General features: G+C 44.1%; 1 protein-coding gene across 8 annotated transcripts in view; it reads right to left on the minus strand.

Annotated features, from left to right (window-relative positions):
- Nucleotides 1–20585, minus strand: part of PAQR8 (progestin and adipoQ receptor family member 8) — a 115400-nt gene that overhangs the window by 64017 nt on the left and 30798 nt on the right. For 6 of the 8 annotated variants that reach the window (XR_011462359.1, XR_011462353.1, XR_011462355.1 and 3 more), the window contains one exon: nucleotides 4099–7925. The exons of 1 other annotated variant lie outside the window; for it this stretch is intronic. The gene's annotated coding sequence lies outside the window, so the exon portion shown is untranslated. Of the gene's footprint in view, nucleotides 1–4098; nucleotides 7926–20585 lie in introns of those variants that run through there. One more of the 8 variants, XR_011462357.1, reaches the window with a different exon arrangement.

The following is a 20585-nucleotide window of genomic DNA, read 5'->3' on the forward strand; positions in this document are numbered from 1 at the left end:
TTGTGTCTGACTCTTTGCAGCCCCGTGGACTGTAGCTCACCAGGCTCCTCTGTTCATGCAATTCTCCAGGCAAGAATCCTGGAGTGGGTTGCCATTTCCCTGGATCCTTGGATCCATTTCCAAGCTCTCACTCTAGGGGAATCTTCCTGACCCAGGGATCGAACCTTCATCTGCTGCATCTCCGGCATTGGCAGGCAGATTCTTTTATCACTACTGCCACCTGAGAAGCCCCAACTAAGATCTCATGCAGTCAAATAAATAAAATTATTTTTAAAACAATAAAACAAATGTATCAATTTAGTGAGTTGAGTAGAATAAAATCAAATTTTCTTTTACAAAAATTTGAGCAGAGCCTGCAGAAAGCACAGCCACAATACAATGCTGATTTGCTGGCTTGTAGGGACTTTGTAGATGGAAAAGAGGGAGGCAGGCAGTACAATGTGTACATGTTATCTGCTCTCCAGAATGTCTTTGCTGGGCAAATAGCTCCTTATCATTTTTTTTTTAAATACAAGCTTACACTCCGTTTCTTCAGAACACCTGGGCTTTGGCCATGATTATGAGGTTTAGCACTTGTAATCACAGGTCTGTCTTGGGAAATTATAGGATGTGAAGTCTCAGAGGTTGGCACTCAGGAGGGATTTACTAAGCCTCTTCTGGAACAATCCCAGGACGGTCCCTCTTAACAGACCAACTCAGCCATCATTGTCACCTATTCAGCAGGTGGCAGAACTGGTCATGTTGCCTCTGCTCACATGGCCGTCCCCTAAAGACCCCCAACACCAGCCTAGTGAGTACAGCCTAGGGCTGTCAGGTGCCTCCAGCTGCAGGGGGGCAGCTTCACCTTGAACTTTAAATGTTTAACACAGCTTTAAATGTTTTACTCCACAGAATGAGGTGACTGGGAAGATGGATGATTGCTGATTAGAGGAATGATGAATGAAGAAATAAAATAATCCACAGTGAAAAACTCACTCCCCTGGCTGTGGTTAGTCTCTAATAGGTACAAGGATAATGTAAATGGATGGAGTGGGGGTGGGATATGGGGTGGAGTCCCTTTGGCCATGTGTGGGCACCTTTGTGGATGTGTTCTCGGGAGGAGGAACAAGGAAAGGAGACTGGAGAAAGTGAAGTTTACCCTTTGTGGTTGTGGATGGTCAAGAGCAGGCTGGGCTGGGCAGGGAAGCAGGAAGGCTTTTGCCCATCTCCAGGGATTTCTGCTCTCCCTGCTTGTACAAGCAGGTGCTTTATTTCCACGTAAGCTATTTTGGATTCTTGCTTTGCAGAGTTGGTATGTCCCTTCTGCAGAGGCCAGAAAACAGCAGGGAAGGGAGGGAAGTCTGGCATTGAAACCAGTCAGAATGAAGTTCTTGATGAATGAATCTTTTCCCTAATTTCAAGCAAATATATCTGCTCCCTTTACCTTTCCTTACCCAGCTCTACCAGGCAGGATTCCTATCTGTACTAACAGATATACGTTTATCAACTGCCCCATTATGGTGGAAGGTCTATTATCACAACAGGGGCCATTCCTCGGAAAAACTGTACAATGATTGAAGTCCATCTCAGCTCCTCCATCTCCCAGCCCTCCCCTCCCCACCGACTCCATAGCACAGTCTATAACAGTTGTCCAGGACCTCATCAATTTCTGTTTGAAGAGGTGACCCTTCTCATGGTCTAGGTTCATTCTAATAATAGACCTTATACTTCACCTTCCTGTACATTATCTCATTTGGCAGCAGCCCTGTGAGGAAGGCAGTCATGGTCATTATTTCCCAAAAGGTATTTCTGACAACTTATGAAATGAACTCTCATTTACTCTCTACTTCTTGCTTGCCTGACCCTGTGCCAAATGCCTTACATACTTTGATTAATCATCATGTCCACTCTCAGAGGTTGACAATATTATCCCTGTTTTACAGAGGAGAAAGCCAGGTGTAAGCAACTTGCCAAAGGCCATGGAGCCAACTACTGGCAAAACCAAGATTCAGGCCTGGGTCTGGTCAAGTCTGAGTACTGTGTTTTTATCTCCTATGCCTTTCTGCCTATGAAGCAGGCAGGCTAGATATTAGTACAGGGGCTTCCCTGGTAGCTCAGCTGGTAAAGAATCCACCTGCAATGTGGGAGACCTGGGTTCGATCCTTGGGTTGGAAAGATCCCCTGAAGAAGGGAACAGCTACCCACTCCAGTATTCTGTCTTGGAGCATTCCATGGACTGTATAGTCCATGGGGTCACAAAGAGTTGGACACAGCTGAGCGACTTTCACTTTCACCTTTAAGGCATATTTTCCTCTTTCAAAAATGGAACTTCTGAGACCTGTTTTACAGAACCCAGTAGAGCTGGAGCTAGAACCCTTTCAAATAAGTGACACCAGAAGACCTATCAGATTGTGCACAAGAAAGACCCCCACCTACGGACAAGTTCCCTTCCAAGAGCGCTTTCCTAAGTCCGATTCGTTCACAAGTCCACCAGTTAGTCTAGGTAACCAACTAAGACAATCAGCCACAGTACTGTACTGTAATAGGTTTAACTACTTTTCACACAATACATAAAAAAATAACCAAAAAAAAAATAAAGAAAACACTTCAAATCTTACAGTACCTTGAAAAGTACAGTAGTCCAGTACAACAGCTGGCACACACGGGTTGGCATTGAGTGAGCGGGAAAGAAGAGTTACTGATTGGAGGAGGGAGAGGAGGTGGGAGATGGTAGAGCTGAAGGATGATCAGCAATAGGAGAGGGAGGGCAAGTGGCAATTTCACTCACACATGACCTCGAAGAAAAGCACCTTCACATCTTTGAAAGTTCACAGTTTGAAGGTTCATACGTAGGGGACTCACTGTAGTAATACTTGACTATAACACCTCCCTCTTACTTCATAAGTTGAGTCCAAATAAAATGGAAGAATTTCCAAAATCTCGGAAGCTGGCTGCCTCCCCTGCTATGTTCCACAGAAACTGCTCCTCTCAAGATCACCTGTGACCACCTGGCTGTGTTATTTCTACTTTACATTTGTAGCTGTCTTGACCTCTGTGCAGCATCTAACTGCTGACCACTTATCAAAACTCCCCCCTCCCTTGATTCGGGGGCAGCAGTCTATCCTGGTTTTAGTGCTCTATCTCTAGACTTTTGTTCTGTCTCTTTCAAAGGCTCAGGTTTCTGTGACCATCTCTGTGACGGTTTGTTAATAGTTGCAAAGGGCAGAACCCACCCTGGCTAGTTTAAGTGGAAAAGGATCATTACAAGGTATTCATCAGCTTATAGAATCCATGCGTGACTAAAGACCCGAAGCTGAATTACCTGGAACATAGATGCCCTTAGGCATCTATGCCGAGTTGCCACAGGAACCGCCGCTCCCACCGCCATAAGGAAGTGCCTGCGGAACCAGGAGACTGCTCGGACGGCCGCCCACCTGAGACCTAGGGCTGTACCCTCAGCACCAGCCAAAGGGATGCCTCCACCCTGCCTGCGCCCCACTCATTCCGCTCGGAAGCTGGCGTCTCATGTGAGGGTGTCTAATTGGCAGAAACCTAAATCACATCCTTGGAAACCCTAGCTGCCAGGAGTCTGGGGAATGACGTCTTTATCTTTCCAACTTTGCTGTACAGGAAGGCACGCTAAAAGGAGATCCAAATAGACATTGAGTCACGTAGTCCGTTACATTTCGGGGTTCTTCAGACTTCTGTTCTCATACTTTTCTTTTCTGGTGCTGAGACTTGTCAGCTCATGGCGTCAACCACCATCTGGGTTATCTTTAACCCTGAACTCCAGGCCTGAATGTCTAGCTGGCTACCAGACAGCTCTGCTTCCTCTGAAGTCAGCAGCCTCCTTCTGTGTTTTTCACATCAACAAGTGGCACCACCACCTATCCAGTAATCCAAGCCAGAAACTGGGGCCTTCCCTCTGTCTCTCATCTGCCTTGAGTAAACAGTTTTGGGGGGTAGGTAGTTGGTCTGTGAAATGGTTCTTGGGGGTAGGCAGTTGGTCTGTGTTTTCTAGTCTTTCTTCAGTTAGGTGGGGCCATGTGACTGCATCCTGGTCAATGTGGTCTGAACACAGGTGGTGTGAACAAAGTCCAGGTGAAACCCATGGACACCTTTCACACCATATCTGCCAACTGAATGGAGAGACCTTTAGAAACCTGGAGGAGGGCAGAGTCATACATTTAAGCAGACTGGGTCCCTGAATGACTTGGTGGAACTCTGCAACTCCCAGCATTGATCTGTGTAGGGGGATCAATTGAACTGATGAGGGGGACATGGAGTCATGAAAGCATGCAGTTCAGATCTCTTGCTGTGGGGAACAAGATGTACTACAGCCCAGCCCTGCCCCACTGGATCTAGCACACTGTTTGAGCCAAGGCTGTGCTTCCCACGGGCTCCTCTCTGCCAAAGGCTGAGGCTGGGGGGTACAAACTCAGACCCACTCCTGCATGACCTGGGATTCCTCCAGCAGGTGACTTTGACTCATGGATCCTCCACCGGCCTGGCTGAACCTTTCTTGGGACTGCACTGAAGTTCAGAATGCTTCCTACCCATCCTCCTTCCCTCTCCTTTGTGGGTGTCAGAGCTGTGCTGCAGTCTGAAAGCTCTCCTTGCCTCCTCTATTGTTGTTTTTCAGTCACTCAGTCGTATCCAACTCTTTGTGGCCCCATGGACTATAGCACACCAGGCTTCCCTGTCCTTCACTATCTCCCAGAATTTCAATCTCATGCCCACTGAGTTGGTGATGCCATCCAACCATCTCATCCTCTGTCGTCCCCTTCTCTTCCTGCTCTCCATCTTTCCCAGCATCAGGGTCTTTTCCAATGAATTGGCTCTTTATAACAGGTGGCCAAAGGATTGGAGCTTCAGCTTCAGCATCAGCCTTTCCAATGAATATTCAGGGTTGATTTCCTTTAGGATTGACTAGTTTGATCATTTATCCTTCACAGGAATTCTCCCCAATAAATCTTCTGCATGTCTAATTTTATCCTGGCATCTGTTCTCAGAAGATCCAACCTAACACAGGTGAGAAATAAAAACTTTATTATATGATAGGGATTGGGAGGGCAGGTTATGTGACGGTAAGTTAGCTTACTCTAATGTAATCATCGAGGTTTGAATATTTTTAAAAGGTATTCGCTTTCCTCTTTGCAACTGCCTTAGTTTAGGCCTCCTGAGCCAACTGTTCCTATTAGTGAGTAAGTCTTCTCTACCTAGTCTTGGTAACCAACCCGGAGTCCACATTCAAATCACCTTCACAGTGATCTTTTTACTATTAACCACCACTTTCTTGTTTGTTCGCTTATTTGTTTTCTCTTTTTTGCTCTGCTTTGTTTGTTGTTTCATAATTATTAATTTATTGTTTACTTTATATTTTTACTTACATCTTTTTAGTTTTTTGTTTGTGTTTTTGTTTAACCACTGCTTTTAAAACACCTATACAATGCTCTGATACATGTTCTTCCAATTATCACAACAATCTTGCAAGGAAATTATTGTTAGTTCTAATTTATATAAAGGGAACAAAGATTTAGAGAGGTTAAGTGTCTTGTCTGATAGTATATCTCTGGTAACTAACAGAACTGGGACTTGAACCCAAATCTATCTGTTACCAAAATTTGTCTTTTTCTTACCACCCAAGCAGGGCTTGGATTTAAATTTTTTTTTCCTGTTGTAATATACATTCACAGGCATTACCTATTTCCTTGAGTTAACCTCAATTCTGATGCAAATTTGCTGGAAAGTAAAAGCAAATAAGAAGTGAAGTGAAGTGAAGTAGCTCAATCCTGTCTGACTCTTTGTGACCCCATGGAGTGTAGCCTACTACGCTCCTCCATCCATGGGATTTTCCAGGCAAGAGTACTGGCATGGGTTACCATTTCCTTGGCTAATCTGGGAAGGGGCATTATATTCATTAAAGCATATTATAAATTATGTAAGTAAATAAAATATCCATTTAAGGATATTGATGCTTTAGGCATGTTTTCTTCATTAACGTTTTCTCTCCATTTTAAACATATAATCACTGAAAAAACTAAAAAGTGGGAAAACTATAAAATGATAAACAATCACAATTTTGAATCTTAATTGGTATTAGAGGTTACATTGGGTGCTAAACTGAAACACTGATAAGCTGGGGTGTGAGAAGTGCATGCTATGCCCAAGGCTCTGATGATAACTCCATTCAAAAGAACATTTAAAAGCAAGCAGCTCAGAGTGCTAAGTGTAAAGGTACAATCAAGTATCTATTTTAATGTATTAAAAGCAAGACATTTATGATTTCAACTCATCATCACTATTTTCAGGGTTTAAAAGCATTTGATAGAGAAGTGATCTCCACGCACGGACACGAGTACCGCAAGACTCCGCTAAGCCACATGCAAAGCTGATGACATCATGCCCTGGTAAATAGCTTTCAGAGGCGCCACATCTCACTGGGCTTAAGGAGTAAATTCCTGAGACCAGCACTGCAGGCCCTCTGTGAACCTCGCTTCACTTCTTGAGACAGTCTCTGTAGCCACGCTCCACTCGGACTCAAACAAGCTCTCCGGAGCACAGTGCTTCCTCCTGCCCCTGGGTCTTTGCAAATGCTGTCCCTCCTGGAAGAAATAAATGTCTTAACTCTAAGAAATTTCCAAGATACAGTTCATGTGCCTCCTTGTCCAAAAAGCTCTTCCGGAAACCACTCTCAGATCAGATCAGATCAGATCAGTCGGTCAGTCGTGTCTGACTCTTTGCGACCCCATGAATCGCAGCACGCCAGGCCTCCCTGTCCATCACCAACTCCCGGAGTTCACTCAGACTCACGTCCATCGAGTCAGTGATGCCATCCAGCCATCTCATCCTCTGTCATCCCCTTCTCCTCCTGCCCCCAATCCCTCCCAGCATCAGAGTCTTTTCCAATGAGTCAACTCTTTGCATGAGGTGGCCAAAGTACTGGAGTTTCAGCTTTAGCATCAGTCCTTCCAAAGAAATCCCAGGGCTGATCTCCTTCAAAATGGACTGGTTGGATCTCCTTGCAGTCCAAGGGACTCTCAAGAGTCTTCTCCAACACCACAGTTCAAAAGCATCAATTCTTTGGCGCTCAGCCTTCTTCACTCTCAGCCGTACCCAATTCCCAGACTGTATGTGGTGCCCTCCCCACTGACCCCTCCCCACACCCCTTCCTCTCCTGCTCCTTCATGATCCTTGTCACAGCACCCAGTTGTAATTGTCTCTTTTAAATATTGATTCTACCCATTAACTGCTTTGATTCTTGAAACTGGACGTTGATTTTACGTAAAGGTATTATTCCAAAATAGAAAGTGCTTAGCAAACAAATGTTTGTTAAACGAATGAGTGACTAACAGAGGAAGGAAGGAAGGAATAAAAAAGTTGATTTCTCTGGTGCACAGTTCATATATGCTTTAGGTAACTTGTAAGGACTTCATTTGAAATATCCAAAAACAACAGATCTTGTATCTTGTGGTAGGCATCTAAGGTATTTTAGTTTAGTTATAATTTGCGGACTTCAGAATTTTAGGAACGGAGAGTTCGGCTAAGAAGTAATTAAGAGGTTATTAACTGGGTTTATTCGGCAGTCCTGAACTCACCGAAATGTGAAAAACGGTGTTTGTATGTATATACATGAGGCAATAATTCACATTTTCAGGCAAGACAAGAAAAACTTTAAACATAAAATTTTCTCTGTTCTTTAGTCTCTTCCCTCCCCTCTCCTATACATCATGCATCTACATTCTGCATTAATCAGAGTTCCCAGTGACAGAAATACCTCTTCAGATATAAACATCAGTTGCTCTTCTTTGAACGCCAGCCCACATAATTCCTCAGAAGATAACATTCCTTTGTTCATTCTTAAGGGGTCACCATGATCCATCACTCAGCGTGTATCTGCTCCGACATCTTTAGTAAAGTTTACTTATGACAACAACATATCATTTCTGTTAAAGATAACGACAGAGATAAAACAGACTGGTCAGCAACCTGGGGAGAATCTGGCCCACAGTTAATGGAAGCTCTTCACTTTAAATACTTTGTTAAATACTTGTTTATAACCTTGTTAATGGTACCAGCTATCTTACTTGTATTCTGCCTATTGTACAAAATTGTTTCTTGCATGACCAAATGTGTGACTGAGCCCCCAGTAAAATGAATGATGATTAGGTGACTTGACATGATTGGCCAAATATACAGTCTATAAGATCAATGACTATAATAGTGTAACTAACTCTAGATTTGGGAAGAAACAAGAGGGAACCATTTCCTGGACCATAACAGAATGTAAGGCGGGGCAGCTAGAGACTTCTGGCTACTGTTCACAGGTCCCAGTCCAGTAAATGCCACATTAAGTGGCCTATCAAAGAAGTCCTTGCCTGACCTGGCAGTGAGCACCCCTAGTGCCATGGGACAAAATGGTCACAAAATGCCTCCCAAACATTGGTTGAAATTAAGGCCAAAAGGGAAGGGACTGTAAAAACAAAATATGTTGCCCACTATCATTTCTACAAGGATCAAGTCATTAGCCACTGCAGTCACTGACCTATATAATACACCCCAAAAGGAATTCATTCAAAGGGTAAAGATCAAGAAGAGGCATTTTGTGCTGCAGGAAAACAGACAGAACCAACCCTCAGGTTGTTAGATATTTTCACGAAAAAATTTTGTGAATCCAGTTTCTTGCATCTTCCCAGACTTAGAGGAGCACTAAAACCATTAAGATACCTATTCCTCAAAAATAGCAGTAACTCTACCAAGGTGTATGCCTGATTGCACGTACTCTCTTTTCCAAAATTATGTAACTGGCCTCCACCTTTACCTCTTTGGATCCATTCTCAGAGCTAAGAGACTTGTCTCCTGGTTGTAATCCTCAAATTGGCTCTAATAAAATTTTTCATTTCTTTTTTAGGTTGACTATTGATGAGTTTTTTCATCAACATTATCTGTTTATATATCACTTTTCCCATTATCTGCTTTGATTCTTGAAGTTGGAGATTAATTTTATATAAATGTTTTACTCCAAAATAGTAAGTACTCAGCAAACAAATGTTTGTTAAATGAATGAATAAGAAACAGAGGAAGGAAGGAATGAATTAAAATGTTGGCTTCTCTGGTACATAATTTATATATACTTTATGAAATTTACAAAGATGTTTCATTTGCCAATCCACAAAAGAAAATAGAGTTTGTACCTTGTCGAGGGCATCTAGGTGTAGTTAGCTAAAATTTGGCAGTTGCAATTTTATGAATTGAGAACTTGACAAAGAAAGTAATTAAGTGGTTATTAATTGGGACTTAAGCTTCCCTGGTAGCTCAGTTGCTGAAGAATCCACCTGTAATGCAGAAGACCCAGGTTCGATCCCTGGGTTGGGAAGATCCCTTGGAGAAGGGAATGGCAACCCACTCCAGTATTCTCGCCTGGGAAATCCCATGGACAGAGGAGTCTGGCAGGCTACAGTCCATGGGATCGCAAGAGTTGGACACCACTGAAGTGACTGAGCACTAGCACAATTGGGGCTTATTCAGGTGTCCATGAACTCAGTGAAATTATATGAAAAACTGTGTTTGTGTGTATATGCACAGTATGCACTTCATATTCGTGTGTTCTAATCAGGCAGGTTGACAAGCATTCTTTGAAAGGACGAGTGGAACAGCCAAGTCTATACCAGACAAAACATGGTGGAAACACTTTGATGGACAGTGAAACTAAGAAAGGGATAGGAAGTCCTAAGAATAATGAAACAACAGCTCTAAAGAAGTTGTCGATTCATATATTTTAATTATTTTTGGGTTATTCTCTTATGGTGAAGTGCGTCATGTCAAATACAGAGTTAAAAAACACAACACATTTGCTGATTCAAGGGTTACAGGGTCTCAATTTACAGCTCCCCTCCCTGGTTAATGAGTTTGCTTGCCTTTTGCATGCTGTTGAGAGTAATGAGGACGGGAGAAGGGAAAAGTACAGAGAAAGGCTTAATTGATTTGCATACATAGAACTGATTTGCATATATACTTGTGAAAGAAAGCACTAAGTCCACAGGTAGAGGAAAGGTCTCTGGAGTTTGCCTGCAGTAGAAAAGAGAGATCTGTTAACAATGCCTTGGATGAACGAAACCTAGGATGAGCTGATGAAATAAAAATTCACATTTTAAGGCAAGACAAGAAAATTTTGAACAGAAACTTTTTCTCTGCCCTTTGGCCTCCTCCCTCCTGCCTACTGTCCATTGTGCATCTGCATTAGCCAGACTACCCAGTGGCAGTAATACCTGCTCAAACATAAATATCAACTGTTCTTCTAACACCAGCCATAACTCCTCACAAGATAACATTCTTTTGTCTGTCCTTAAGGGATCACCATGATCCACTGCTGGCCTCATACCTGCAGAGATCTTTAGTGAACTTATAACAACATACCATTTCCCTTAAAGATGGTGATGGATGCAAAACAGACTGGTTAGACAACCCTGGGAGATACTGGGCCACACCTACTGGAAGCTCGTCACTTAAATATTTACTTATGACTTTATTAATAACATAGCTACTAGTTATATTACTATTATTCTGCCTATTGTACAAGATTATTGTTTCCTGCATTAACAGATGTGTGACTGAGCCTCCAATAAAATTAATGATGATTGGTGTGGTGTTAGTCACTCAGTCATGTCCAACTCTTTGCAATTCCATGGACTGTAGCCTGCCAGGCTCCTCTGTCCATGGGACTCTTCAGGCAAGAATACTGGAATGGACTGCCATTCCCTTCTCCAGAGGATCCTTCTGACCCAGGAATCGAACCCGGATCTCTTGCGTTGCAGGTAGATTCTTTACCATTTGAGCTACAGGGAAGACCCAATGATTCAGATCAGATCAGATCAGATCAGTCGCTCAGTCATGTCCGACTCTTTGTGACCCCATGAATCGCAGCACGCCAGGCCTCCCTGTCCATCACCAACTCCCGGAGTTCACTCAGACTCACGTCCATCGAGTCAGTGATGCCATCCAGCCATCTCATCCTCTGTCGTCCCCTTCTCCTCCTGTCCCCAATCCCTCCCAGCATCAGAGTCTTTTCCAATGAGTCAACTCTTCGCGTGAGGTGCCCTAAGTACTGGAGTTTCAGCTTTAGCATCATTCCTTCCAAAGAAATCCCAGGACTGACCTCCTTCAGAATGGACTGGTTGGATCTCCTTGCAGTCCAAGGGACTCTCAAGAGTCTTCTCCAACACCACAGTTCAAAAGCATCAATTGAAAGACTGACCAAATATATAGTTCTATGAGATCAATGATTGTCATAGTGTAATTCTAGGAATGGGAAGAGATGACATGAGGGAACCACTTCCTAGAACCATAATGGAATGTAAGGCAGGTGATCCAGAGGTTTTGGCTACTGTTAGCAGAGCCTAGTCAGTAATAGCACATTGAGTGGTCCATCAACCAAATCCTCACCTGACCACCTGGAAGTGAGCATCCCTAATGAGTAGACAAAATGGTCATGAAATGCCTCCCAAACACTGAAATTAAGAGGTACACCCCAAAAGGGATTCAGGATGAGGTATTTTGTGCTACAGGAAAACTGAGAACCGGCTCTCAGGTTGTTAGATATTTTCAGGGAAAAAATTTTATGAATCCAGTTTCCTGCTCTTCCCTGACTTAGAGAAGCACTAAAACCATTAACTAAGATACTTATTCCTCAAATGGGCTTCCCTGTTGGCTCAGACAGAAAAGAATATGCCTGCGATGCAGGAGACCCAGGTTTGATCTCTGGGTGAGGAAGATCCCCTGGAGAAGGGAATGGCAACCCACGCCAGTTGCCTGGGAAATCCCATGGACAGAGGATCCTGTCGGGCTACAGTCCATGGGGTCGAAAAAAGTCAGACGTGACTGAGCGACTGTCACTATCATTCCTTGAAAACGGCAGTAACTCTACCAAGGTATATGCTTGATTGCACACACCCCCTTCTCCAAAATCACACCTAGACTGGCCTCCCCTTACCTCTTTGGAATGGTTCTCAGAATTCTCTGAGAGACTGTCTCCTAGTTGTAATCCTCAAATTGGCTCAAATAAATGTTTCCCTTTCTTAGGTTGATTATGAATTAATATTTTTTTTTGGTGGAGAGAGCTGTTGAAATAGGACTTTTAGGAACTATAATTTTTTAAGGAAGTGTGGTAACACGTCCTTGCATGTTTTCACCAGACTTCAGGAAAGACATAAATCAGTTTTCAAGGTCTAGGGCATCAGATTTGTGTTTCTTTTTTAGTGTGGGTGCCACTTCTGCTTCTGCAAGCAGAACTTCTCAGGCCTCCATGTTTTTGTTCGGGTCACACGGGTTTGCCTGCTTGTCTGGCTATGGAGCAGACTGGCATCCACACCCAACACACCCGTTTTGGGTCTGGGTTGGGTAGGTTGGGGACAGGTGAGTCATGCCAGGCTAACTAACCCCCTATCGAAGTTTCACTGACCAAGCCACTCCTGAGTTTCTATTTATTTTGTGGGAGGTCTGGACCATTCTTCAGGTGGGGGAAACTTCCTCAGGACAAACCATGGAGTCTCTGGACAAAAGGATGTCATCATTTTTCTCTTGAGTATTTTTTTTTTAATGACTTGATTTTTTCTTTAAAAACTAAAAGACAATTATAGCAACTTCAAAAATGTGGCGGTGGACATTGTGGTGTTATGCCTCCTCCTCCAGCTGCTTGGAGAGGGAGGGTGGGTGACTGGCAGATCCCACTGAAGTCCCCCCTCCCTCCAATCACCCTCTGCTGAAGTGAGCAGCTTCATCCAAACAGATGTCGTCTTCCGAGGGACAGCCCATATCCAAAGCTGGGCCAATGTCTTGGATTTGAGGACAGCTCTGTCAGGACCCTCACGGAATCTGCAGAGGCCTCTACAGTGACAGCCTCACAGTCAGACTTTCTTCTCTGTTCAATCCTGCCTCTTCACACCCCTACAGATGTTGCTCCAAGGGCATCCTCCAATAAGCCTCCAGCATGCTGATCTCCACTGCAGAGTCTGCCTCCCAGGGAAACTTGGCTTGTGGTGATAAGAGTGGGTGCAAGAAAGCAGATGCTAAAGCTGGGTCACCCACCAGCTGGCTAGAAATAAGGAGCCCATGGTGGGTGGCTGGTGGAGCGTGGATAAAGCCAGGCATGCAGCAGTATTAGGAGTGGTGATGTTTTCTGGGAGGGCATGCCTTTGGAAGGGCATGCTTTGGCTGAGGTGATGGAACCAGTATTTGAGAAGCAGGAGCAAGTTAATAATTATAAGGGTAATGGTATCAAACGGCTGTTCCTGGGGGCAATGGAAGTTCAGGAGAAAGACAAGCAAAGGCTGAGGGTAATGAATGAGTAATTAAAGGCTAAACAGAAAAGTCAGAGGGCCTCCTTGGCAGAGTACAGTGGAACGGGTGCATATCCCATAGCTGGAGGGTAGATGAAGCTGAAACTCAGGTTCAAGATTTAAGCATAAAAGTAATAGGCTCCAGAAAAAGTTGAATTCCCCTTGGCAAGTCTGCTACACCTAAATTCAAGCTACAACTGGGACAGCCTGAGGCCTGGAAACAAGGGATGTGGATCTTTGTAGTGCAATGAAAGTCCTCATTCTGGAGGTCTCTGCCTTGCAGGACAACATGTGTCCCCAACAGGTTCTGCCACTTTTGCCTTACTGACACTAGACCCATCATAACCCATTATAGCCAATAACATAACCCAGTAAGTCAAAACAAGTACCATCAGGGATACAGTTGGGTCTGCTAAGGAGAAAAGAGTCTGTTCCTTGAAGGAGCTGTGGATCCTGGCTGATTTGTACCAGCAGATCAAAGGGAGGTCAATGGGAAGCAGAATATAAAGTTGTTATTTAATATGGGAACATTCTTTCTTTCTTTTTTACCCTTGGATGCCCTGCACAGTCGGTGGGAACTTAGTTCCCCAACTAGGGATTGAACCTGGTCCTCGGCAGTGAAAGTACAGAGTCCTAACCACTGGGCCATCAGGGAACTCCCCAGCCGATAGGACTGTTAGAACCCCCCAGAACATACCACTCAGATGTTTCCTTGGCACTTAGAAAAGTGATGCCCACAATCAATGAGCAATAAATGCTGGACTTCTTTTTTAGGCAGTGGAAAAAGGAACCAAATGTCTCATAGAAGGGGGTATGCTGCTGCTAAGTCGCTTCAGTCGTGTTTGACTCTGTGCGACCCCATAGATGGCGGCCCACCAGGCTCCCCCATCCCTGGGATTCTCCAGGCAAGAACACTGGAGTGGGTTGCCTTTTCCTTCTCCAATGCATGAAAGTGAAAAGTGAAAGTGAAGTCGCTCAGTCGTGTCCGACTCTTAGTGACCCCATGGACTGCAGCCTACCAGGCTCCTCCATCCATGGGATTTTCCAGGCAAGAGTACTGGAGTGCCATTGCCTTCTCCAGAAGTGGGTATACTTGAGTGGATTTATTAGATGAGGCGGGAAATTGAACCAGGTTTACCATGTGAGGGCCAAGAGGACATTTACCAAAGTAGCAAGGCAGGATATGGTAAGAAGGATATAAAATTCACTGAGAAACGCACTGGGGACTCTCCTTTATGGTCCAAAGCTCATGGTGAGAGATGTCATTATAGAACTGAGCTCCTTGATGGGAATGATAATAGCCTGAAATATAAGAGGTCATGAGAGTGCCTTAACCATGAGAAATAAAGTACATTCAGCTGTTGCAGTGAGGCAAAGCTGGAGAGGCAGCAAGAAGGGCCTGACCTACAGAAAGCTGTTGTTGTTCAGGCCCTCAGTCACATCTGACTCTTGGCTACCTCCATGGACTGCAGCACACCAGGCTTCTTGGTCTTTCACCTTCTCCCAGAGTTTGCCCAAACTCATGTCCATTGAGTCAGTGATGTTATCCAACCATCTCATCCTCTGTTATCCCCTTCTCCTCCTGCCTTCAGACTTTCCAGCATCAGGGTCTTTTCCAGTGAGGCCATCAGGTGGCCAGAGTATGGAGCTTCAGCTTCAGCATCAGTCCTTCCAATGGATACTCAGGGTTGATTTCCTTTAGGATTGACTTGTTTGATCTCCTTGCTGTCCAACGAACTCTCAAGAGTCTTCTCCATCATCACAGTTCAGAAGCATCAATTCTTCGGCATTCAGCCTTCTTTATGGTCCAACTCTCATATCCACACATGGCTACTGGAAAAACCATAGCTTTGACTATATGGACCTTTGCCCACACAGAAAGCTGTGGAGACGGTTAATAGAACAGATCATTCTTATGGGCAAGATAAATGGGTAACAACAAAAGTATTCTGTTCAATCTATCCAACCAAAATAATCAAGGATGAATGATCAAGAGGCTAAGGGCAGCTTCCCCAGTACAAACTCATGATCCCTCCCTCATGCAGTTTCTGTATCTGAGTCAGTTTTCACTCCCAGAACTCTTAACTAAACCACAGAAGATATCTCACATTAAGGAGACAAAATGACTCAGTCAGTTGATATCAGCCAGCCTCTTTGTTGTGCCTCAGCTGTTGGCACAACAAAGAAGCCACAGTTGGAGGGATGGAAGGCAGGTATGGGCTCAACAAGCCCAGCTCCCACTCAGCAAGCCTGCTCTAGCTGCAGCTGCTACCAAAGACCAGCACTATGTCCCTGGTACAGCACCACCTCTTGAAGAAGACCCAGATTAGCTTCACTAAACTCCTACTCTGGAAGGGGCAACAATTCATCTTGGTTGGAATCAATAAATAGTCCATGGGATGGATTTGGAGGTTGGGGTTAGCAGGTATAAGCTATTATATATAGAATGGATAAACAACAACATCCTACTGTGTAGCACAGGGAACTGTATTCAATATCCTGTGATAAACCATAATTGAAAATAATATAAAAAAGAATATATATATATATGTATAACTGAATCACTTTGCTGTACAGTAGAAATTAATACATTATAAATCAACTATACTTCAGTGTAAATAGAAAAAAAATTTTTAATGCATACATTCCAGCTCTGAGTTTGTCTTTCCTATTTGTAGTATCTGCTGCCCTGAAACAAATAGACTGCTAGGTATTTCTCTAGCAAAGATGTGTTGATTCAGATCAGCAGAGAATTGCAGTTTGGGGTCTGTTTGGCAAGCCACATGCAAGTCCCAAAACAGCAAGGGAAGTAGACCCCTTCTATAGAGGGGGAAAGGAAGTCAGGAGGACTGTAATTTTTTTTCTTTAAAGAAGAGTCTGAGGCTTTTCATTGGCTGAGTCCTTACTGGGGAAAAGGCCTCTGTGTTCTTCCTGTTGCTGCTACTGCTAAGTCACTTCAGTCGTGTCCGACTCTGTGCGACCCCATAGACGGCAGCCCACCAGGCTCCCCCGTCCCTGGGATTCTCCAGGCAAGAACACTGGAGTGGGTTGCCATTTCCTTCTCCAATGCATGAAAGTGAAAAGTGAAAGTGAAGTCGCTCAGTTGTGTCTGACTCTTAGCAACTCCATGGAATGCAGCCTACTGGGCTCCTCCATCCATGGGATTTTCCAGGCAAGAGTACTGGAGTGGGATGCCATTGCCTTCTCCCTTCTTCCTGTTGGGCTCTGCTATTGTAGCAGGGCATGAGAGCTCCCCCTTCTGGTCTCCCAACTCCACTGAGGTTCTTTAACAATTTGGGGGGCTTCACTGGTGGCTCAGTTGGTAAAGAATCTGCCTGCAATGCAGGAGATCTGGGTTCGATCTCTGGGTTAGGAAGATCCCCTGGAGAAGTCATGGCAACCCACTCCAGTATTCTTGCTTGGAGAATCCCCATGGACAGAGGAGCCTGGTGTGCTGCAGTACATGGGGTCACAAAGAGTCGGACATGACAGTGACTAAGCATACACACAATAATTTTTTACAGGCCTCAGCACCATTTTTCAAGGGCTTACAAAGTGTTTGATCTACTAAAAGGAGATCCTGCAAAAGATCACATTTGAGTAAGGGACATACTTTGTAGCAAACAAAGTGTGGTAGTGGGTACCTGACCCTGGGGTCATAGCCCTATTCTGAACTGCACCACACAGAACAATGTAACAGTTGTCATAGAACTGAGAGGCTGGCTGGGAGGTGTAGGTACCTTGGAGTATATTCCCTAAATCCACCATCATTCTATGGTGTGGTGTCCCTGACAGAATACATGTGTCTAAGAACCAAGGCCCTGCCTTCCCACACACCCAGAGTCACTGGGAGAATTCTTTTCTCCTGTTCCTGAAACTCTGGGCTCTGAGGGCTTACAGATCTTGGCTCCCAGGAAGAGGATGTTCCACCAGGGTGCACAGCACAAATCCTATTCAAGTTTTGTCGAATGCCCAGTCCCTTCAGCTTCCTCATACCAAGAAATGAGCAAACTTGGAAAGAAGTCACCTGCTCAAACAGGTAAAGAATCATCCTGAGGTAGGCCTGTTTCCCGTAACTGCGGAAAAACCCAAATGAACTTTTTGGCCAACCCAATACATTGGCGGGGGCGGGGATGGGAGATTGTATTTGACCACAGATAATCTACTTGGTACTCCCTTGCAGCAGCCTTAGCCTGAGAAGGGCAAAGTGACCAGGAGCTCAAACTCCTAAGGCCTAAGAGTCCTGGTCATCCTGCTTAGGAAAGCCACCTAGACCAGCAAAAGTGCTCGCTAAGGGGGCGGGGACACCAACGTGGACAGTATTGATAGAAGATGGAGACAAATGACTTCTGAGTGGGTCTCAAGACCAGCTGCAGCAGTGGAGACTCTAGTTTTTCCCATTAACCTTTCTCTTAGACGTTTCCCTTGAGGAAAGATGCCCACCAACCTGAAAAGAGCTGCCTCCCCCAAAGCCACTGCAACTTCCAGGAAAGTTCCTCCTGGAATTCCACTCCGCCTCAGTCCAACTCCCCCTCAGGTGCTGATCCCAAGAGATCAAGAGGTAAAAAAACCTCTTACATTCAAATTTCCCTCTCTCTCTTTTTCATATATATATATATATATATATATATATTTGTTATTGTTTGTTATCTTTGAGTATATGTACTTTTGTGTTTCTTATTTTTAACTAAACATTATGTCATAAAGCACTCTTTTCACATACTATTACAGATTATTCCTAATTACAATTTTAATGTCAGTATAACATTCCCTTCATTTTCTGTAGCATAATTTTTTTTTTTTTTTTTGGGCCACGTCACACGGCATGTGGGATCTTACTGCCCTGTCCAGGGATCAAACTTGTACCCTCTGCAGGGGAAGTGCAGAATTTTTTTTTTTTGCTATTAAAAGCTTTATTGTTTCCATTTGGTCCAAGGCTTGGGAGAAGGCTCCAGGGTGTTAAAAATTTGCCTAGTGGCTGCAGAGAGGGGCTTCAGGCAGAAGCCCTGACATTAGTGGGGCTCCTCAAAGCCCACTGGCCTCCAGAGGCTCCGAGTTGTGCTTGAGGGTGAGCCTTTTGAAGAGATATTCGCCCAGCTCAGCCTGGGGACTAGCCAGCTTTCAGGGTTGGTCGGGTGGTCACCCATCTTCTTGATGAATTTCACCTCCTCATCTAGGAAGTGGTTCTCCAGGAAGTCATGGAAGTGGGGGTCTTTTCAGGCAGAACCCAGGCCACGTAGATCCAAAAGGGCCTGGTACAGGTTTCTCTCCAGGAGAAGGGCGGCTTCCATAGCATCCTGGGTTTTACTCCACTCATCTTGAGATGGTTTCTGCATGTTCAGGAAGAGGGCCCTGCTGCCATGCTGGTTTTGCATTTTCAAGAGGCGATCATGCTCCCCCTCGGCCAATTCGAGGAAAAAGTGGCCCCTACCCTCCAGAGCCACATCGTTGAGGTTGAAAGAGAAGCCCAGAGATGGGTAGGTGTAGGAGGCCAGCAGATGCATAGAGATGGTGGCCTGCATCTCAGTGAAATAATTCTGACAAATCTGGGAGCCCATGGTTGATTGGTAATAAGAAGTTTAGCTTAAAAAAAAATGGTGTTGGCTGGACCCGGTGATCACGGACAGCTGAGTGGCTGATTCTGAACGTTGCTACCCGGAAAAAGGTTGGAGGGTGGTTGGAAGCTGGAGCAAGGGGTGACCCTGGATCTGTTTGCTGGGACCTTGGACTGAATGCACTGTTGAAAGTGTGGAGTCTTAACCACTGGACTTCCAGGGAAGTCTCTGTAGCATAATTTTTTAAAGCCATCTTGTATTGCTAGGCACTTAGATTTATTTATATTATATAGTACATCTTCCATAAAATCAGTATCTTCCTTCAGATGGTTATCTTCTTCAATTGATTTAAATCCTATGTACTCAAGTGATCCAGTGGGAGGGTGTGAACCATATCTTGGAGGCCTGTGGTATCTGTTAGCAAACTGCTTTCTCCAAAATGATAGCAATCTAGCTTGCTGCATCAAGGAGGATTTCAGCATAATCCTCCCATCATTCAAATTGATCAGTATAGACTTTGTTGGTAGTATCATAAATGTAAAACAGTGCCTCATTATCATATTACTTTGTTCTTGGTATCTTTTTGGAAAATCATAACTGAGGTTAAATTTATTGTTATTTGAATTTCCTCTTGTGTATTAATGTTCCTGGGATTATTGACATTTTTCTAAATTGGAAGGCACACTCTCACTTCTGTCACCAAATTAGTGAATGGGTTTCTGATGAGTAAAATTCGAGTAGAAGCAAAGTCCTAATCTATTGCAAAGTGCACTGGACTTGGAGTCAGTGGATGCTGCTTTGAGTTCTGAGTCAGTTACGACTTGTGTTATGTTGAGAATGTTTTAGACCACCAATAAAATGGAGAGACCCCAAAGTAGGCCAGGCCCTATTTTGATTCTCCCCCACCCCCAGCTTTTTTTGAAAAGAAGGTTGGAAATGACAGAAAACAAAAATAGGAAATATTCAGAAGTATTTCAGTTCCTTGTTTTGCTCTACAAAATGCTATATCATGCAATATTCAGGGGACTTGCCTGGTGGTTCAGTGGTTAAGATTCCATGCTCCCAATGCAGGGGGCGTGGGTTCAGTCCTTGGTCAGGGAACTAAGATCCTACATGCCCCACAGGGCAGGCAAAAAAAAAAAAAAGTAACACCCAGAAGTATCCACCTTATTCTGCCCTCCACCTGAAGGTAGAATCCTCCATTGTCTACATTGTTCAGGGCACTGGGACTGGCCAACACAGTAATATCAATTTAAGCAGATGGTGTTTGGTGATAGAGGGGTTGGTGGGCATCTGAAGTGGAAATTTTGTTGGCAAAACAGAGAACCAGGCCAAGATGAGAAGGAGCTGTCACCTAAAAACATTATTTTATGTTTCATGGTCTCAAAAATTTAAGACAAATAGGGCTGTTTGACAAATTGACATTAATGCCAGTTGACATTAACAGACATTTTGCAAATGATAGTTATTTTAGTCTATTTAGGATTAAATTATTAATTTTTCTTTAATTTTTCAACAAACATTATTGAAGCACTAAGCTAAGTGCTAGAAATATAAAAAGGAATAAAACAGTTCCAGCCCTCAAGGAAGATCATAACTTAACAATGGAGACCACCACTTAAAAGATTATAACTACAGGTAATTCCCTGGCAGTCCAGTGGTTAGGACTCAGCACTTTCACTGCAGCAGTCCTGGGTCCAATCCCTGGTCAGGGAAC

The sequence above is a fragment of the Bos mutus genome, chromosome 23 (genome assembly GCF_027580195.1).
Source record: "Bos mutus isolate GX-2022 chromosome 23, NWIPB_WYAK_1.1, whole genome shotgun sequence".
Taxonomy (NCBI): Eukaryota; Metazoa; Chordata; class Mammalia; order Artiodactyla; family Bovidae; genus Bos; species Bos mutus.